Raw genomic sequence first — 21,888 nt, forward strand, 5'->3', positions numbered from 1 at the left:
CAGTGAAGTCATAAATGAAGTTGTGACTTTCAGTCCATCCAGGGCTCCCTATTAAATTCTGAAATACCATTGATCTCCAATGGTCCTTACCTTCTGATGTTCGTGCTCTTGAGTAGTTCCTTCCCAAACTGAATCAGGGCTGGTCTGAGTGACCAATAGAATATGGTGGAAGCGATGGTGTATGACTTCAAGGCTAGGTCGTAAAATGCATTGTAGCCACCACCTTGCCCTCTTGGATCACTTACTCTGAAGGAAGCCGGCCACCACATTATGAGGACACTCAAGTGGCCCTTTGGAGAGGTACATGTAGTGTGGAACTAAGGCCCCCCAGCTAACAGCCAGAGTAATTGCCAGCCATGTGAGTCCATCCCTTGGAAACAAGCTAATTGATATCTGAATGCTTCAACACAGGGTCTTACCCCTCAGCGTGTAAGCCTGAATTTGGGACATCGATAATTATATAAGACAGCTTGCTCTTCTCAAGTGGCCCATGTCGGAGAGAGAACACCCTGTCTCAGGGGCACTGCTAGTGACCCCCAGCAGCTGATGGGTGGGCGTGTGGTGCCTGAGACAGGCTCTGCCTGTTCTTTTCCAGTGTCACAGGGGGCTGGTGGCAGCAGCTGCACTCCCAGCCCTACCTCTTGAGACCTATGGAGCTTGAGGGTACAGCCTTCAGCCATGCTGTGAAGTAGAAGCCTCTGGTCTACAGGACACAGAGTTCTTTGAAGTGGGGCAGTCACTGGGCATGGGCCAGCCACAGGACCCACCTCACGTATGTCCCCAGGTGCTGTGATCTGTGTCCATTTTGGCCTCCGGCCTGGACTTTGAGGAGAAGCCTGGGGAAGGTGGGATGTGGGGTGTCTGCAGACAGTGCAGCGTTGCCCAGTTTGGTCTTGTACCTGCCCAGAACAGGGCAGAGAGGAGTTTCAATCAAGGTGAAAACCTCTGAACTCCTCAGTTTGCAGTATGGATGAGGACTGACTTGGCAGGTAATGAACTAATGTGAGCATTATGGTGGTTAGTTACCCTCTATTCAGCTTCTACTCATGGCAACCCCACGTACAACAGAACCAAACATTACCTGGCCCAGTGCCATCTTCATCATTGACGTATTCAAGTTCATTGTTGCGACCATTGTATTTTGAGTGCTTCCCAACCTAGGGGGTTCATCTTCCAGCACTATATCAAGCAATGTTCTCTTGTGATCCACAGGGTTTTCATTGGCTGATTTTCAGAAGTAGATTTCCAGGCCTTTCTTCCTAGTCTGTCTTAGCCTGGAAGCTCTGCTGAAGCCTGCCCACCATGGGTGACCCTGCTGGTATTTGAAATACAGGTGGCATGGCTTCCAGCATCACAGCTACATTCAAGCCCCCAAGGTACAACAAATTGACAGACGGGTGATAGAACTAATGTGAGACAAGGTATAAAAAGCTAAAAGAACCAGAGGTGTATTTTCTTAATAGTTGTCTCCTGGTCTGCTGAAGCCTTCTCTCTCTGCATCTTAGCCCTGGTCCCACCTGAGACAGCAAAAGGAACCCAGCCACCTGGTTAGCAGTGTGTGCAATGTCCTCCTGGCCAGCCATTTCCCTCGCTGTCAAGGAGAACTTCCAGGCACCTGGCTCACAGTGCAACCCCCCGCAGGCCCTCCCCGGCAGCCGTCTTCTGTGCGTTTGCCCCTCGAGGACCCACCTTACCTGTCCTGCCCAGGAGCCCCTCCACCACACCTACAAGGCTGTCCTCATTTGAATAGGTGAGAAACCAAAGTCAGCTGCACAATTTGAGTGAGATTCCATCACTCAAAATTCAGTCACAACTTCTTTTGAATTCCTCAGCTGCCCTGAGGCAAAGGCTCAATGTTGATACGGAGATTAATCCCCAAAGAGCCCCTTATTTCTCTGCAGAGAAATTAAAGCTTGCCAGTTTTCCTTTCGCCTGTCCTTCTGACAGCTCTGTCAGTAATGATCTGCCGTCTCCCTGGCACAGTCCCTGTCCTGTGGTAAGAATAATTCATTAAGAAATTAAGGGCTTTGCTCCTTTCTGTTGGGTTGGTCTTCAAAAGTTAGCTAATGGCGGTGGCAGCGGCACGGTTATCAATGAGACATTATTTAACAGACCTCAGGGCGGTTTCAGACCAGCGCCAGAATCCGCATTTGTGGGTATCAGTCAGACCCACCCCCTTTGGATTTGTCAGTATTCCGGAAATTAAGTAAAATTATGTTGACGGAGGTGCCCTGTGGGCGGGGCCCCAGGACCCTGGTCGCGGCTGGCTTGGGGAAGGCCTATTTTTAGCTGTGCAGGAGCAGCTGTGTGATGTGTCTGCTAATGAAGCTGACTCATTCCTCCTCCACTCCTGGATGCACAGGAGGCTGACAGAAGCTTCCAGATGCTTCTTAGCAGTGCACAGGACTCAGCTTCAGGTTTTAGAACTTGATTGGCCTCTTCGGGGACGTGGATACCCTTGTAATGACTATGAGTATGTTAAAAGGAGCCCTGGCAGCCCAACGGTTAAGTGCTGGGCCAATAACCAAAAGGTCAGTGGTTCGAACCCACCAGCAGCTCCACGGGAGAAAAAGCTGGCGATCTGCCACTGTAAAGATGAAAACTACAAAAACCAAACTCGTTGCCGTTGAGTCGAATCCAACTCATAGCCACCCTATAGGACAGAGTAGATCTGCCCCCTAGGGTTTCCAAAGTTGTAATCTTTATGGAAGCAGACTGCCACGTCTTTCGCAGAGCAGCTAGTGGGTTCGAACCACTGAGTGCTTAACCACTGCATCACCGGGGCTCCTTCTGTAAAGATCACAGGAAACTCCATGGGGCGGTTGTACTCTGCCACATGCCATCACTATGAGTCTAAGTCGACTTGACAGTACACAACAACAACAGTGTGTTTATCAGGCAATGGCATGGGTTTGACACTCACCAGCAGCCAGCACCTGTCCTGCCACATCACCGAGCCTCCAGAGGAACCTTGATATGGTCCTGCTGTCCCCAGCTCTGGGCCACATGGAGAGCCTGTGGGTCGGAAAGCAGCACCATGCGGACACTGATGGCGTTCTGTCGTTCCAAATCCCATGTTCTCGGCTGTCACAGTTTTGGTAACTGGGCTATGCCTGGGAGGGGCCACCACTTCTGAGAGTCTGCAAATGTGGGGAGCAAGCTGGTTCAGCACCTCCTACCAAGGAGGTTGTTTCAGGAGCATTAGCCGACACCCACGGATGTTTAGGGTGTCTCTCAGGAAAGGGATCCCAGCAGAACAGTGTAGACAAGGCTGTGGTTGGGGGCTACCTTGCGGCTGATATCCAGCAGAACATCCCTTAAACCCATCACCACTGAGTCGATTCTGACTATAGCAACCCTAAAGGACAGAGTAGCCATAATCTTTGCAGGAGCAGACTGCTACATCTTTCTCCCACAGAGCAGCTGGTGGTTTTGGACTGCCAACCTTTTGGTTAGCAACTGACCGGTTAACCACTGTGCCACCAGGGCTCCTTACAAGATGGAATAAGATATTGAGTAGAAATCCAGGCTCGATCTTGATTGCCACTCTTTTTAGAATGAACCTCAAGCATATGTGACCTCACCTGGTGGAAACCCTTGCTATCTTCCTTCTTCCCCCCCTCAATTAGTTCCTTTATACAGAATGTTTTGTTGTTGTTGTTGTTGGGTGCCGTCCAGTCAGTTCCAACTCATAGTGACCCTTTAAGACCGTTTAAGACCGAGCAGAACTGCCCCATAGGTTTCCTAGGCTGCAGTCTCGAAGGGAGTAGGTTACCAGGTCTTTTCTCCCACAGAGCCACTGGATAGGTTCAAACAACCCACCTTCTGGTTAGTGGCTGAGCACTTAACCATTGGACCACCAGGGCTCCACTCATACGGTATATTCTGTTTCCTGTATGGCTCGGAAACCGTTAACACCTGTTCCAAAGGCAGTGACTCGGCGCTGAGCTGAATGACAATGATTTGAAGGGTGAAGGTGTTCATACATAATTATTCACATTCCTACCAGCACAGTCCCAGCTTAATCATCTCTCTGTAGGCTCCCTTAAGTTTGTGGTTAAAGTCTTCAGCATAATCTTTTTGTTAAATACTTTCAGGAGTCTATAGTCATTGGCAAGGTAACAGGGATGCTTGTCCTCGCCCCGCGGACAGGGCCTGGCTGGGTGATCCTATAAGTGTGCGCACCTCCATGAGCTTGAGTGTTTGTTTCCGAGGGTTAATGGCACGATTCATCTGTGGTGTGAGGTCTGAGTCGTATTCTGGTGGCCAGGACCAGGTGGAACTGGTGGGACATTTCTATCCACAGGCGTGGAGCAGACCAGGCCCCAGACTGTGATGAAAAAATACCAGGTTAAAAGCTGCCTACTCTGCCATGAGACCGGAAGAACTGGATGGTGCCCAACTGCCATTACTGAACATTTTGATCTAAGATTCTATAGAAGAATCCTGATCAGAAGGGGGAGCATGCAGAACAGAATTTGAAATTCTCATGGAAACTAGACTTTCTGGAGCCATGGAGGTTGGATGAACCCCCAAAACTATTGCCCTGAGGTTACCTTTAAACCTTAAACCAAAAATATCCCCTGAAGTCTTCTTTAAACCAAACAGTTTAGCTTAATTGGTAAAGAATGCCTGCCTTCAGCTCTGTACTCTTTTATGAACTACCCATATGGGATAAAATTGACAACAGCAACTTGAAAGGTAGGAACCTTAGAGGGCAGTGAGTTTATGTTAATTGGGGAGGAAAAACTCAGAGAAGGAGGGTGAGAATGATGGTACAATTAGAAGAATGTAATCAGTGTCTCTGAAATGTACACGTAGAAACGGCTCAGTTGGTGAGTGTTCTGCTGCATATATTCTCAACAAAATTTTTCAATTCAAAAAAAGAAAAGTGCCAGTTGAGCCCTTCAGACCATCCATGTCTCTGGCCCTCTGCCCCCTATAAAATGATGGACGGCCCCAAAGAGCTTCCGATTATGAGGATTCTATCCATCGATGTTTACCATATTGGAAACTAAATCTGAGGATGCCTTTAAATGTATGAATTTATTTTAAAACAACAATAATAAAACTTCTACATGTTACCATAAATAATATATTTATATGAAAACAACTATATTTTCCAAAACAAAAAGCATTTCCTGAGAGGAGTGGCATCACTTTACACTTGCGGGAATCTAATGCCTCATGTCTGCATCTGCGTTGCCTGTGTTGTAACATCACACGTCACGTATTCTCCAGAAAACTCGATGCACTTGGGACAGGATGAGACTAAGAAAGGCAAATAGCAGCTTAGAATTGTTATGTAAACAGTTTTGACCTGGCAGACCCCTTACAAGGGTCTCAGAGACCCCCAAGAGTCTCCAGACCACACTTGGAGAACCGCTGTTTGATGAAATCAAAAAATTTTATTACTCCTGAAAATTACCCATGTAGCCTTATGTATTCATGTTGTAGATTTCTGGTTGTTTTCATTTCTTTACTGCTGTTTTTTAATTGCATGTGGTAAAATTCACTCTTTTTTGGCTTGTGGCTCAAGAAATGCCTCTGGTGGTGGAACCTGCCCTTAGGGCACCTGTTTCTCAAGTCTTTGTTAACCGATCCCCTTCACTCAGAGAGAGATCAGAATCCAATCAGGACTCACACGTGTCCCCAGCCTTGTGGTCCCAGCCCTGAGAGCACTGGACATTTAAACAGTCGTGTGGGCACCAGGGCCCAGGCACAGAGCAACATTCTCTCAAAGGTGCTTCCCCTCCCCAGGCCAATATTCATCACCAGTCAAGAAACAAAATTTAAAACAAAAATGATCATACATGTTCTTATGAGCAGAACGAAGAATCAGTCTTCAATGAGTAAACAGCATAAGATTAAAAGCAGAATGCACCATGATGAAAGGGAGACCTCTGTCCTAGGCATGTTGGGAAACTTTCAGAACAGACCCTCTCGGGTTCCTAGGAAGCTGCCCTGCCTGGAACACATAACGAGCTCGGTCACAGGAGATGCAGGCCTGCCTGCTGTGGTCCCTAAGACAGAGCAGCGGAGAATGGCCGTTTTAGGGCCAAAGGAGGCTGTCCTTGGATACCATCAAGGGTGGAAAGACTGTCTTCTTCCAAATGAAGTGGTTAAGAATGTCCACAAATAAAACCATTGCCACTGAGTCACTTCTGACTTATGATGACCCCATGTGTGTCAGAGTAAAGCTGTGCTCCGCAGGGTTTTCAATGACTGATCTTTCAGAAGTAAATCACTAGGACTTTCTTCTGAGGCATCACAGTTGTTGTTAGGTGCCATCGAGTCACTTCTGACTCGTAGTGACCCTGTGTACAACAGAAGGAAACACTGCCCAGTCCTGTGCCATCCACACAATTATTGTTACGTTTCAGCTCATTGTTGCAGACGCTGTATCAGTCCATCTCGTTGAGGGTCTTCCTCTTTTTTGCTGACCGTCTACTCCTTCTCCAGTGTCTGGTCTCTCCTGATAACATGTCCAAAGTACATGAGACAAAGCCTCGCCATCCTCACTTCTAAGGAGCACTCTGGCTGTACTTCTTCCAAGACGGATTTGTTCTTCTGGCTGTCCATGGTATATTCAGTATTCTTTGCCATCAATTACTCGGTCTTCCTTCTTCATAGTTCAGCTTTGGCATGCATGTGAGGCAATTGGAAGTACCTTGGCTTTAATCAGGCACATCTTAGTCCTCAAGATGACACCTTTGCTTCATAACACTTTAAAAAGATCTCCTGCAGCAGATTTGTCCAATGCAATGCGTCTTTTGATTTCTTGACTGCCACTTTGATGGGTGTTGATTGTGGATCCAAGTAAAATGAAATATTTTACAACTTCAGTCTTTTCTCCATTTATCATGATGTTGTTCATTGGTCCAGTTGTGAGGGTTTTTGTTTTATGTTGAGGTGCAAACCATGTTGAAGGCTGTAGTCTTTGATTTTCATCAGTAATTCCTTCAAGTTCTCTGCACTTTCAGCAAGCAAGGTTGTGTCATCTGCATAACACAGGTTGTTAATGAGTCTTCCTCCAATCCTGATGCTGCATTCTTCTTCATATAGTCCAGCTTCTCAGATTATTTGCCCAGCATACAGATTGAATAAGTATGGTCAAAGGATACAACCCTGATGCACACCTTTCCTGACTTTAGAACACACAGTATCACCTTGTTCTGTTCTAAAGTGTGCCTCTTAGTCTATGTACAGGTTCCTCATCAGCACAATTAAGTGTTCTGGGATTCCCATTCTTCACAGTGTTATCCATAGTTTGTTATGATCCACACAGTCTAATGCCCTTGCATAGTCAACAGAACACAGGTACACATCTTTTTGGTATTCTCTGCTTTCAGCCAGAATCCATCTGACATCAGCAGCGATACCGCTGGCTCCATGTCCTCTTCTGAATCCAGCTTGAACTTCTGGCAGGTCCCTGTCCGTGTACTGCTGCAACTGCTTTTGAATGATGTTCAGCAAAATTTTACTTGTGGGTGATGTTAATGATATTGTTCATTAACTTCCAAATTCTGTTGGATCACCTTTCTTTGGAATGGGCATAAATACAGGTCTCTTCCAGTCACTTGGCCAGGTAGCTGTCTTCCACATTTCTTGGCATAGACAAGTAAGTGCTTCCAGCATTGCATCTGCTTGTTGAAACATCTCAGTTGGTATTCCATCAATTCCTGGAGCCTTGTTTTTCGCCAGTGCCTTCAGTGCAGCTTGAACGTCTTCCTTCAGTACCATCGGTTCCTGATCATATGCCACCCCCTGAAATGGTTGAATGTCAACTAATTCTTTTTCGGTACAGTGACTCTACATTCCTCCCATCTTCTTTTGATGATTCCTGCGTTGTTGCATATTTTTCCCATAGAATCCTTCAATATTGCAACTCGAGGCTTGAATTTTTCTTCAATTCTTTCAGTTTGAGAAATGCCGAGTGTGTTCTTCCCTTTTGGTTTTCTATCTCTAGGTGTTTGCACACGTCATTGTAATACTTTACTTTGTCTTGTTAAGCCACCCTTTGGGATCTTTTGTTCAGCTCTTTTACTTTATCATTTCTTCCATTCACATTAGCTACTCTCCATTTAAGAGCAAGTTTCAGAGCCTCCTCTGACGTCCATTTTGGTCTTTCCTTTTTTTTCTGTCTTTTTAATTACCTCTTGCTTTCTTCCTGTATGATGTCCTTGATGTCATCCCACAACCCATCAGGTTGTAGCACCACTCAGGCACCACTGGATGGATTCAAACCACGGGGATGGTCGACACCCCAGAAGGCCACACTCCTCTCCTCTCTGGGGGAGGGCCTTGTTAGCACAGACCCTCCCTAGCGGGCAGCGCCGCTTCTTCCATTATGAATAAAATAGATCTGTAGGAGGATACAGAAGCTTCACTTGCCGTTGTGCTTGTTGTCGTTCATCCCCTAAGTGTGTATCTGAAGCTGCCCCATAGGCATTCCACCGGCTCAGGCCCAGCTCCTTCCACAGGCGGGAGTCTTCCGGGACCCAGAGTGGGCCAGTGAGCTCTGGGCCCAGCCTTCCTCCAGGTGCACATAGAGCCCCAGTGAGTGGCCTTCCGACCAGTGCACTGGAAGGGTGGTGGCCTAGAGGAAGGGAACCCATGCCATCCCTGTGCTAGAGCAATTGCCTTATGCACCTGGATCCTCGGCGTATTGAACAAGGTCAAGCTCACCTCCTGGTGGCTTGGAAATGTGCTCCCATCTTTCATTTTTTAAAATAATACATAGTAAAATTGGCTTCTGTGATATACAGTACCATGGATTTTAATACATGTATAGATATCTATAAGGAGCCCTGGTGGCACAGTAGTTAAGCGCTTGGCTGCTAAGTGAAAATGAAAGGTTGATGGTTCAAACCCACCGGCCTCCACGCGGGAGAAAGATGTGACATTCTGCTCCCATAAAGATTACAGCCTTGGAAACCCTATGGGGCAGTTCTGCTCTGTCCTACAGGGCTACTGTGAGCTGGAATCCACTCGACGACCACAGGTTTTATAGACTTCTGTCAGGACACAGAGGACTTCCATCACCCCAAACACTCCCTCGAGCTTCCCTTTGCCCCGTCCCTGACCCCAGGCAACCACTGACCTATTTTCCATCCTTTCAGTGCTGTCTTTTTGAGAATCTGGTATAAGTGGAATCAGAAGTTTTTACCTTTTCAGATGGACTTCTTTCTCTCACCTTAATGCCTTTTGGAGTCATCCAAGTTGTTGCGTGTATCAGTAGTTGATTCCTTTTAATTGCTGAGTGGCGTTCCACTGTATGGATGTTCCTCCATGTGACTATATTTTACTTGAGAAATTGTAATAGGGACGTGGCGGCTAATGGCCGATGATGCTGGATACCTTTCCGTGTGCTTATTTACCACCCATGTATGCTTTCTGATGACGCAGCAGTTCTAGTCTTTTACCCATTTTTAAATTAACTGGTTGGTTTTCTTACTGTTGAGTGTAGTGAGTTCTATACATATTGTGAATATAAGACCTTTGGGTATGTGATTTCCAGGTATCTTCTCCCAGTCTGTAGCTTGTCTTTTCATTCTCTTAACAGTTTTTCAAAGACTTTTTTTTTTTTTTTTTTTCATTTTGAAGAGGTCAAATTTACCTTTTCTTTTCTTTTTTTGGATGGATCATGTCTGAGAACTGTTACCCCAGATCATGAAGGCTTTCTCCTATATTTTCTTCTAAAATGTTTTAGTTTCAAGTTTTACACTGAGATCTATGATCTGTTGTGAGTTGATTTTTTTTACAAGGCCTGATGTTTAAGTCAGGGTTCTGTTTTTGCATATGGATATTCAAGTTTTCAACACCATTTTTTGAAAACAATATCTTTTTTACGTTGAAATGCCTTTCTACCTTTGTCAGAGATGGGTGGATCATATTTGTGGGTCTGTTTTGGCCTCTATTCCGCTCCATCAATCTGTGGCTATCCCTTTGGCAATGCCTCATTATCTTGATTACTGTAATAAGGTTGTTGTTAGTTGCTGTCATGTTTGTTCTAATGACAACCCCATGCGTGCAGAGTAGAACTGCTGTATAGGATTTTCAAGGCTGTGACCTTTCGGAAGCAGATCACAGGGCCTGTCTTCCAAGTCACCTCTGGGTGGTTCAAACCACCAGACTTTCAACTAGGAGTTGTGCACTTAGCCATTTGCACCATCCAGGGACTCCCATGTAACAATATATTGTTGTGTGTCGTTGAGTCCATTCCGACTCATAGCAACCCTGTAGGACAGAGTAGGACTGCCCCATATGGTTTGCAACGCTGTAATCTTTACAGAAGCAGACTGCCACATCTTTCTCCCACAGAGCAGCTGGTGGATTTGAACCACTTGCTTTTCAGTTAGCAGCAGAGTGCTTAACCACTGCATCACCAGGGCTCCTTTATAACAGTATAAAGAAAAAATTAAAACCTGGCAGTGGGGTTTTTCCAGCTCTTGTCTTTTTCAAATTGTTTTAGCTATTCTGCTTCCTTTGCCCTTCCATGTAAATTTTAGAACCCCCTTGTCTATGTCTACAGTAAATATTCCGGGATCTTGACTGGAATAGTGATAAATCTGTAGATCAGTTTGTGAGGAATTATAAAATTGAGACTTCCAGTCCTTGATGGTTTGTCTCTCCAATTATTTAGGTAGCCCTTGATTTTTCTAATCAACATTTTATAATTTCCAGCTGACAAATCCTGTGTATAGTTCCTTAGATTTACACCTGCTTTATTTGTGTGGGGGCTATTAGCAATAGCATGTGGAAATATGATTGATTTTTATGTGTTGACTTTATATTTAGTGACCTTGCTAAATTCACTTATCACTTCTAAGACTTTTTTTGTAGATTCCTAGGTATTTTCCTAAACACAATCATGTTGTCTGTGAAATAGGGACACTTTTCTTTCTGTCCAAAATGTAGGACTTTTATTTATTTCACTTGCTTTATTGACATGGGTCGGACTGCCACAAGGGTGTTGAATATGAGTGGAGGGAGCGGGTGTTCTTGCTTCATTCCCAGTCTTGAGGGAAAGCATCCAGCTTTTCACCATGAAGTATGGTATTAGCTATAGGCCTCTTTTAGGATGCTGTCTTCTGTTCCTGGTCTGCCGAGAGCTTTTAATCATGAATGGATGTTGAATTTTGTTAATTTTTTCTGGCCTTAATTGTTAGTCATGTGCTTTTTCTTCACTAGGCTGTTAATATAATGGATAATATTGATTCATTTCCTAGTAGACTTTATGTTTTGGAACAGTTCTAGATTTACAGACAGAGTAGAACAGAGAGTTCTCATGTCCCCCACACTCTGTTTTCCCTCATACTGACACCTTCCACATGTATATACGTTACCATTAGATGACCAATATCGATACCTTATCATTGACTGAAGACCGTTGTTCAGATTTCCTTAGTTTTACCTAATGTCCATTTTCTGTCCCAGGACCCCACATCACATTTAGTCACCACATGTCCTTAGGCTCCTCCTAGCTATGACTGATGACCCTGACAGTTTTGAGGAGTACTGATCAGGTATTTGTAGAATGTCCTTCTACTAGAATTTGTCTGATGTTTTTCTCATTATTAGCTTGGGGCTGGGGGTGGAAGACCACAGAGGTGAAGCACCATTTTCATCACATCACGTCAGCGGTATGGACTCTCAACGTGATTTATCAGTGTTGACGTTGACCCTGATCACCTGGCTGAGGCAGTGTTTGTCAGGCTTCTCCACTGCGAAGTTCCTCTTTCTGCCCACTTTCTGTGCTGTGCTCTTTGGAAAGAAGCCACAAGGCACAGCCCACACTCAAGGCATGGAGAATTATGTTCCCCTCCTTGAGGGGGAGTACCTACATAAATTACTTAGAATTTTTCTGCATGGGAGCTTTGTTTCTTCTCCATTTATTCATTCAGTCATTTATTGATATTGGTATGGACTCATGAATATTTATTAAAATTGTTTGTTAGAATCCAATACTGCTTTATTTTGTTGCTCAGATCGTTCTAGCTTTGACCATTGGTGTTTGTTTCCGTTGGCTCTTGTGTCTCCTTGACATTCCCCCATCCTTGTGATGTGTCTGGGCTCTTTGTCACCGTTGTTGTTTTGAGCCCGGTGGCACAGTGGTTAAGCACTTGGCTGCTAACTGAACGGTCAGCATTTTGAACCAACCAGCCACTCCGAGGCAAAAAGACGTGGCAGTCCACTTCTGAAAAGGTTTTCAGCCTCGGAAGCCCTGTGGGGCATTCTGTTCTGTCCTGTAGGGTCACTGAGTCAGGATCAACTTGATGGTGGTGGGTTTGGGTTTTTGGTTTGGTTGTTGTTTTCTTTTTGATCACATCCTTACTTTCTGGTATTATAAGATGCTCCAGACTCGTACATTTTCTGTCCAGTCCTAAAATCAACGCTTTCTCAACGTAATTCTGCTTCCTTTTATTAGAAAGTGGTATTTGCAGGCAAGCTCTGGCTATACTCACTACTGCTGGGGTGTCATGGATTGAACTGTGTCCCCCCAAAATGTGTTGTAAATCCTAACCTCTATGCCTGTGGTTATAATCCCCTTTGGGAATGGGTTGTTTTTGCTATGTTAATGAGACAAGATTATTGTAAGGTGTATCTTCAGTCACTATTCTTTTGAGATATAATAGAGCTTAAGCACAAGCTAGCAAGCAGAGATGAGGTGAGATAGATCCCAAGCCACATGGAGATCTCCAAGGAACCAGGAGGCAGAAGCTGGAGAGACAAGGACCTTCCTCCAGAGCTGCCAGAGAGAGAAAGCTTCCCCTGCAGCCAGTGCCCTGAATTCAGACTTGCAGCCTCCTAAACTGAGAAAGTAAGCTTCTGTTAAGTCTATCCACTTGTGGTATTTCTGTTATAGCAGCATTAGATAACTTGTAAGGCAGTCAGATTCTCCTGTCACAGAAGTCTCTGTATTCCTTTCCAGGATCCCCCAGCCTCCTAAGTGTTGCATACATTGAGGTTCATTCTTAGTGCTGTAAAGTTCTAAGGGTCTTGACAAATGTATAATGCCCTGTGCCCACCATTATAGGATCATATAGAATAGGTTCACTGCCCTAAAAAAATCTCCTGGGCTCCTGTAGGCCAGAATCCAGAGAACATAAAGTCTAGCAGGTGCTCCATTCCTTTGGGCACGGGTGGCTCAAACTCAGCTCCCGTCGGGAGGCAGAAGAAAAGGGAGATCGTGAAAAGGAACAAGGGACGAGGGTAGGGATGAAAGGAAAGACACATGGGGCCGTGGGACATGGCGTGCAGAGGCCGCCCTCAGCCTCAGGCCCCTTGCCCACTCTCTGATGAGGACCCCAGTGGGGAAGGAAGGAAGGCGTTTTCACGTTGGCTTCCTGCGGCTGTCCACGCACTGAGGAGTGTGGTAGTCCCCTCCACCTCAAGATGTCTTTTCCACGGAGATGCATGTTAATTTTTATGAGCAGATTCACTACATTTTAGCATGATGTGTAACAACTTCAAATGTTGGCCCCACCTCATAAGCCAAGCAGGTCGAGCGTCTACCTGTGAACAGGTCAGGGTTGAAGGTCCTGCACCTGGAGATGGTTTGATGGCAGTCTGGGCACCAGCCCTGACAGCTGCCTACACTAGTGATGCACCTGCTCTAAACAGAGTGAGGCTGGACTTTCACATACACTTACAGAACCTGTAGGGTCGCTGTGAGTCAGAATTGACTCGACAGCAGCGGGTTATAGAATGATGGGCTGGGTAACTAAATCCTGGGTTATCTGAGCTCCACTCCCTAAGGTGGTGGTCCCTGCCATGTACCAGGTGGGAAACGGGTTCCCCTGAAAAGTTGACAACGACACTGAAAGTGTTGGGGGAACTCTCTGCCCCTCCACGGTGTGTAATTGTTACGCACGCACTGCTTTTGCTCTCGGAAAGCAGGGCACCCCATTTTGCGTGGCTTTGCAGGCGTGGCACTCGGCCTGCACTTGGTGATAGGATGGAGTTGTTGTTCACTTTGCACACAGGTCTTTAATTTATTCCTTCAGAGTTACCAAAGTCCGAGAGTCTTCCGGAAAACCTAGGCAGTGTCTCTCCCTGGCTCACAATGCAAAATCAACAAGTCCGCGCCCTCCGAGGAAGGCTGGCAAGTGGCCTCTCGCAGTGTGGCTGTGCTTCGTTTAGCGTTTCTCCTCCAGCAGCTCTCTCTGACATCCCTTCTTCCGAGTTCTCACCAGGCTCCCTGCTTGTTTGGGTTCTTTGTCCTTAAGTTGGGCATAACAACTGCAGCAACAATCACGATGATTAGCGGTGTGATTTCAGACCCCTTTCTGAAGAAGCCTCCATCAACAGAGCCTGTTTGCCTAAGGAAAGCCTTACAGCAGTCAGCCAGGAACACAACCGCATAAGCTAATGAACCCAGAGCTGTTAATGTGGTTTCTTCAGTTAAATTGACTCATGAATTTTGAAGAGAACATTATCTAATGAATTTTCTTTGAATAGAAAGCAATTAAAAGGACAAATCAGTCTGATTAACCCCAGAGTCACCCTCCTGCCACAAATGGTGTACAGTTTGAAATTATATCATAAAAAAGAGAGCACGTTTGCCGCTCCCTGCCCTCTGCTAATCCATGTAAATTAATGAACAACAAAGTTAATTTCTTTGATGACCCTTTTCTAGCATCACCTGGATTATGCTGATGTTTAATTTGCTTAATGTTATAATAAAGACTAAACAGATTTTTTTCCCCAGCAAAGTGATTATCCTTCCCTTTCATGAAGAAGTGATTGTGATTGTTGAACATGCATGTAAGGGTGTGTCTCCTTTAAGCACCAAATCGCTCTGGGCCGACTGGGCACTGGGTGTAATTAGCGCTTTCCTGGAGACACCGCAAAGCCTCTGCTACTCGCGGAGCCCTTGGCTTTGTCGCTGCCATTCACAGACTGCTGCGCCTGCAGGGCCGGGTGTCCTCCCCAGTGGAGGCTGTGTTCCCGGTGTCCCTGCTGCAGGGCTGGGTGTCCCCATGGTGGAGACCATGCTTCTGGTGTCTCTGCTGCAGGGCTGGGTGTCCCCATGGTAGAGACTATGCTGCTGGTGTCTCTGCTGCAGGGCTGGGTGTCCCCATGGTGGAGACCATGCTCCTGGTGTCCCTGCTGCAGAGCTGGGTGTCCCCATGGTGGAGACCATGCTCCTGGTGTCCCTGCTGCAGAGCTGGGCGTCCCCATGGTGGAGACCATGCTCCCGGTGTCCCTGCTGCAGAGCTGGGCGTCCCCATGGTGGAGACCATGCTCCCGGTGTCCCTGCTGCAGGGCTGGGCGTCCCCATGGTGGAGACCATGCTCCCGGTGTCCCTGCTGCAGGGCTGGGCGTCCCCATGGTGGAGACCATGCTCCCGGTGTCCCTGCTGCAGGGCTGGGCGTCCCCATGGTGGAGACCATGCTCCCGGTGTCCCTGCTGCAGGGCTGGGCGTCCCCATGGTGGAGACCATGCTCCCGGTGTCCCTGCTGCAGGGCTGGGCGTCCCCATGGTGGAGACCATGCTCCCGGTGTCCCTGCTGCAGGGCTGGGCGTCCCCATGGTGGAGACCATGCTCCCGGTGTCCCTGCTGCAGGGCTGGGCGTCCCCATGGTGGAGACCATGCTCCCGGTGTCCCTGCTGCAGGGCTGGGCGTCCCCATGGTGGAGACCATGCTCCCGGTGTCCCTGCTGCAGGGCTGGGCGTCCCCATGGTGGAGACCATGCTCCCGGTGTCCCTGCTGCAGGGCTGGGCGTCCCCATGGTGGAGACCATGCTCCCGGTGTCCCTGCTGCAGGGCTGGGCGTCCCCATGGTGGAGACCATGCTCCCGGTGTCCCTGCTGCAGGGCTGGGCGTCCCCATGGTGGAGACCATGCTCCCGGTGTCCCTGCTGCAGGGCTGGGCGTCCCCATGGTGGAGACCATGCTCCCGGTGTCCCTGCTGCAGGGCTGGGCGTCCCCATGGTGGAGACCATGCTCCCGGTGTCCCTGCTGCAGGGCTGGGCGTCCCCATGGTGGAGACCATGCTCCCGGTGTCCCTGCTGCAGGGCTGGGCGTCCCCATGGTGGAGACCATGCTCCCGGTGTCCCTGCTGCAGGGCTGGGCGTCCCCATGGTGGAGACCATGCTCCCGGTGTCCCTGCTGCAGGGCTGGGCGTCCCCATGGTGGAGACCATGCTCCCGGTGTCCCTGCTGCAGGGCTGGGCGTCCCCATGGTGGAGACCATGCTCCCGGTGTCCCTGCTGCAGGGCTGGGCGTCCCCATGGTGGAGACCATGCTCCCGGTGTCCCTGCTGCAGGGCTGGGCGTCCCCATGGTGGAGACCATGCTCCTGGTGTCCCTGCTGCAGGGCTGGGCGTCCCCATGGTGGAGACCATGCTCCTGGTGTCCCTGCTGCAAGTCTAGGCGTGTGCCACTGTGGAGGCCATGCTCCTGGTGTCCCTGCTGCAGGGCTGGGCGTCCCCATGGTGGAGACCATGCTCCTGGTGTCCCTGCTGCAGGGCTGGGCGTCCCCATGGTGGAGACCATGCTGCTGGTGTCTCTGCGGCAGGGCTGGGTGTCCTCATGGTGGAGACCATGCTCCTGGTGTCTCTGCTGCAAGTCTAGGCGTGTGCCACTGTGGAGGCCATGCTCCTGGTGTCCCTGCTGCAGGGCTGGGCATCCCCATGGTGGAGACCATGCTCCTGGTGTCCCTGCTGCAGGGCTGGGCATCCCCATGGTGGGGACCATGCTCCTGGTGTCCCTGCTGCAGGGCTGGGCATCCCCATGGTGGAGACCATGCTCCTGGTGTCTCTGCTGCAAGTCTAGGTGTGTGCCACTGTGGAGGCCATGCTCCTGGTGTCCCTGCTGCAGGGCTGGGCGTCCCCATGGTGGAGACCATGCTTCTGGTGTCTCTGCTGCAGGGCTGGGTGTCCCCATGGTAGAGACTATGCTGCTGGTGTCTCTGCTGCAGAGCTGGGCATCCCCATGGTGGAGACCATGCTCCTGGTGTCCCTGCTGCAGGGCTGGGTGTCCCCATGGTGGAGACCATGCTCCTGGTGTCCCTGCTGCAGGGCTGGGCGTCCCCATGGTGGAGACCATGCTTCTGGTGTCTCTGCTGCAGGGCTGGGTGTCCCCATGGTGGAGACCATGCTTCTGGTGTCCCTGCTGCAGGGCTGGGTGTCCCCATGGTGGAGACCATGCTCCTGGTGTCCCTGCTGCAGGGCTGGGTGTCCCCATGGTGGAGACCATGCTTCTGGTGTCTCTGCTGCAGGGCTGGGTGTCCCCATGGTAGAGACTATGCTGCTGGTGTCTCTGCTGCAGAGCTGGGCATCCCCATGGTGGAGACCATGCTCCTGGTGTCTCTGCGGCAGGGCTGGGCATCCGCATGGTGGAGACCATGCTCCTGGTGTCTCTGCTGCAGGGCTGGGCGTCCCCATGGTGGATACCATGCTCCTGGTATCTCTGCTGCAAAGCTGGGCATCCCCATGGTGGAGACTACGCTCCTGGCTTCCCTGCTGCAGGGCTGGGCGTCCCCATGGTGGAGACTATGCCCCTGGTGTCTCTGCTGCAGAGCTGAGCATCCCCATGGTGGAGGCCATGTTCCTGGTGTTCTGCTGTGGTGGAGGCCATGCTGCCGGTATCCCTGCTCCCAAGCTCAGTGCTTCCTCAGGATGCCGCCTGGCGTTTTCACATGCCTGGGGTTTCTCCCCTGTGGACCCTGCACCCACCCCAGGAAGAAATACCCAAATGAGGCAGAGAGGCTTGTCCTCATGCATCCGTGCATCCATTCCTGCAACAGGGTGAGCAGCAAACGTAATTGATGTGGTTTCTCAATTAAAATGGGAATGAGGTCATTTTGTTTTTTGTAGCCATGTTCATTAGAGGTGCCTCCAGCCATGGTCCTGCCAGACCCAGTGTGCAGAGGTGTTGGCACTCTGGTTAGTCACCAGGGGTCCTGGCTGTGCCATGCTGATGGCCACATGGTAGCAGCCCTCCCCCTGTGTCCCCATGGGCTGGAAGTGGACCAGCAGGACCAGAGTGGGCAGTGGGTAACAGCAGGGACAGCTGTGCTTGCTGACTGGGCTGCGTGCTGGCCTGTGCCACCGGTTCCCTGGGAGACTCTCAGGCATCCTACACAGACCGTGCTGAAGAGGGAGAAGATGAAAATGTCCCCGGTGGCCTTGGAAGGGGCCAGCCTGCTCCCCCAGCTTCACCCTCCTTCCTCCCTGCAGCAGCATGGTGACAAGGCAGCACAGAGGCTGTATTTTAATTGAGGGTAACACCCCTGTTTGTGTGGTTGCATTTTCTGTTTCAGGACTGGCAGCAGCTTCTATCAGAGCTGTTGGAGCCGTTGGTCCAAATCAAGTCATTCTATATCCTTCCTTTCAGACTCCTTCACAAGACAGGTGTTATGGAAGCTGCTGAAGGCTGTGAAAGTCGGAGAAGTGGTTTCTTACCAGCAATTAGCAGCCCTGGCAGGCAACCCCAGAGCAGCGCGGGCAGTGGGCGGCGCCATGAGGAGCAACCCCGTGAGTTCCCGTCCCCTTGGGCGTTGGGGCTGCAGTCATGGGGGGCTGCGTGGGCACTGGGGGTGAGACGTTGTCTGATGAGATGCCTGTCCAAGCAGATTGTGCTGCGGTGGCTCAGCAGATGGGAGGCGGTTGGGTGGGGACCACTGTCCCATATGCTTCCAGAAGCGGTGTGGGTGGCCACTTCCTTTTTGGTGCGGGTGGTAAGGAGGCGTCCACTCCCACCACCCTGCCCATTCCACAGAAGCAGCCCCTGGAGTTCACGTAGATGTTACTGAGCACCTTGTCACCGCAGTAGTCACAAAGGGGGAGGAAACCTAGCAAGCCATTCAGTCAGTCATTCATTCATGCAGTAATAAGGTATCAGAAGCCTGTTGATGTCAGACAGTCTTCCAGACAAATGCATACTGCATGGAGCTGACATTCTAGAGGGTATCCTGGAGGGTTGCACGTCCAGCCCCCACTCCAGGGGCCCCACTCTGTAATTGTGGTTAGGGGTTTCAGGAGGGCTAAGCAGCGCCAGGAGAGTACACAAGGCCTGGCCCCTTCTAAAGGGACAATTTAAAATAAAGGGAAAAAAGAGAAAACAAGCTTGGAATATAAGGCACGATTTTACCGCATCTGGGTGGTGAGGGTGGCAGCTCACCAGGGTGTGGCTTTCCCTCACCCCGCCCTGCTGTCTTTAATAGACAGGGATCCATGAAGCACATTGTGGATGGCACCCCAGGATGGCAGGGGTTCTCCCTACAGCAGTGCTGAGTCTCTGATATGATGGAAGGGTGCCATGCTATCAGGGAGAGCAAACATAATCATGGTGACACTCAGGGATGGATGAACGTGTAAGCACAGTATGCAAGGGCTTACAGCAAGCAAGGTACAATGAGTTGACGGTAAACAAGGCACACCTGAGCTTACAGTAAACAAGGTACACATAGGCTTACAGGAAGCAAGGTACACATGAGCTTACAGTAAGCAGGATAAATGGGGGACTGACAGTAAGCAGGGTACACAGGGGCTTACAGTAAACAAGGTGCAGATGAGCTTACAGTACAACAAGGTACAGGTGAGCTTAGAGTGAGCAAGGTACACATGAGTTTACAGTAAACAAGGCACAACTGCGCTTACAGTAAACGAGGTACACATGAGCTTACAGTAAGCAAGGTACATGTGGGCTTACAGTTAGCAAGGTACACATGGGCTTACAGTAAGCAACGTACATGGGGGGCTGACAGTATGCAAGGTACAGGTGAGCTTAGGGTAAGCAAGGTACACATGAGTTTACAGTAAAGAAGGCATACCTGAGCTTACAGTAAACAAGATACACATGAGCTTCCAGTAAACAAGGTACACCTGAGCTTACAGTAAACAAGGTACACATAGGCTTACAGTAAACAGGGTACACCTGAGCTTATAGTAAGCAAGGTACACGTGGGCTTACAGTGAACAAGGTGCACCTGGGCTTACAGTCAACAAGGTACACGTGGGCTTACAGTCAACAAGGTACACGTGGGCTTACCGTAAACAAGGTACACGTGGGCTTACCGTAAACAAGGTACACATGGGCTTACAGTCAACAAGGTACACATGGGCTTACAGTCAACAAGGTACACGTGGGCTTACCGTAAACAAGGTACACGTGGGCTTACAGTCAACGAGGTACACGTGGGCTTACAGTCAACAAGGTACACGTGGGCTTACAGTGAACGAGGTACACGTGGGCTTACCGTAAACAAGGTACACATGGGCTTACAGTGAACAAGGTGCACGTGGGCTTACAGTGAACAAGGTGCACGTGGGCTTACTTGTGCTTACTTACTGATCTGTGCTGCACAGTTTCACGTGGGTTGCATCACATCTTGTGGTGAAATTGTGCACCACAGATTAGTAAGGAAGCACAAATATCCCCTGCTTACCTTGCTTATTGGGTAATCTGCCCCTGGATATGGGGTGGAAATGACTCAAATCAGGTAGACCTCACTTTTTATAAAATTGCCATGGCTTTGCTGTGTATTTTCAAAACTATTTCCATCCCCGCTCACAGGGGACACGCAGGCATTTTCACACGCAGCTGCTGCTCATGCCACACAGCTGGGCTCCGGCCGCCCCAGGGCAGAGCCGGCGTTTCCAGGAGATGGCAATTACATCGTTTTTGCACAGAACTGCATTGTTATTCTCTAAGAAGCTGTGGGCAGGTTTGTAGTGCACCGTGTGGTGTGATGGGCGCCCTGATACAGGAGGGGCTTTCAGCCCTGTTACAGCATCCCAGATTGTCAGAGCGGTGTGTACAGGGCATCACGCCCCCACCCCAGCACCCCCTGTGTCTGCATTCCCAGCGTATATGGCAGTGGATACCTTGCATAACCATTTTTCACCTGCTGTGTTTCATTGTACCATGCCCCACTATGTCATTAGAGGAGCCATGGTGGTTCAGTGGTAGAGTTCTCGCCTTCCACGAAGGAAACCTAGGTTCAATCCCCAGCCAGTGCACATCACGCGCAGCCTCCACCTGTCTGTCAGTGGAGGCTGGCGTGTTGCTAGGATGCTGAACGGGGCAGAACGGCCAAACTAAGACTGGGGAGAAAGGCCGGGCGATCTGCTTCCAAAAATCAAGAAGGGAAAACCCTATGGATGACAACAGTCCATTTGACAACCAATCATGGGGATGGTGCAGGACTGGGCAGTGTTTTATTCCATTGTGTATGGGGTCACACACGTCAGGGGCTGGCTCAACGGCAGACGGTAATTACGTTGTTAGAAGACATCACCTCCGTGCACGGTTAAGGTTCTCCTGTCTGTAGTGCTTGGGGGCGTTTTCGGATCAAACTTCTGCAGACGGCTTTTGAAGCTTCCCAGTAAAGCTTAAGCTGCAGCTTCCATTTGGAAGGCCTCCATTTTCTGACACGTTGTGACTCGATGTTGAGGACTTTGACGTCGCTACAGGTAACGGCAGCTTGTGCACTGTCGTGATACAGCTTCACACAGCACCCCGTGAGAACACCAGCGGAAGGTGACACTTTTTGCACCCTCCTCCTGTGTCACTGCACTTTCTCTGTTCTCTGGACACTCACCCTTTGTCCCAGCTCCCAGCCATTTCAGACAGGATCCTGGTATTCGTGCCCTTTGGGTGGGGTGACGTCGGTCGCCCCCACCCTTCAGCGAGGTATACGCTTGGTGCCACGTGCACTCACCTGTAGAGAGAACCAGGTGGCATCAGTGGGTGCTCTGCAGCCTTCTCCCTGCGTGTACAACTCTCATTTGCTATTAAAAATGAGCCCCACTAACCCACGTAAACAGATGAGCGGACCCTGACGTGCCTCTGTGACACCAGCGGTTACTCATGTCTGAATCAGAGATGCCAGTCGCATCACGGTGCAGCGATTGTGCCCGTGGCAAGATTTGGAAACATT

This window comes from Elephas maximus, chromosome 16, assembly GCF_024166365.1.
Source record: "Elephas maximus indicus isolate mEleMax1 chromosome 16, mEleMax1 primary haplotype, whole genome shotgun sequence".
Classification (NCBI taxonomy): domain Eukaryota; kingdom Metazoa; phylum Chordata; class Mammalia; order Proboscidea; family Elephantidae; genus Elephas; species Elephas maximus.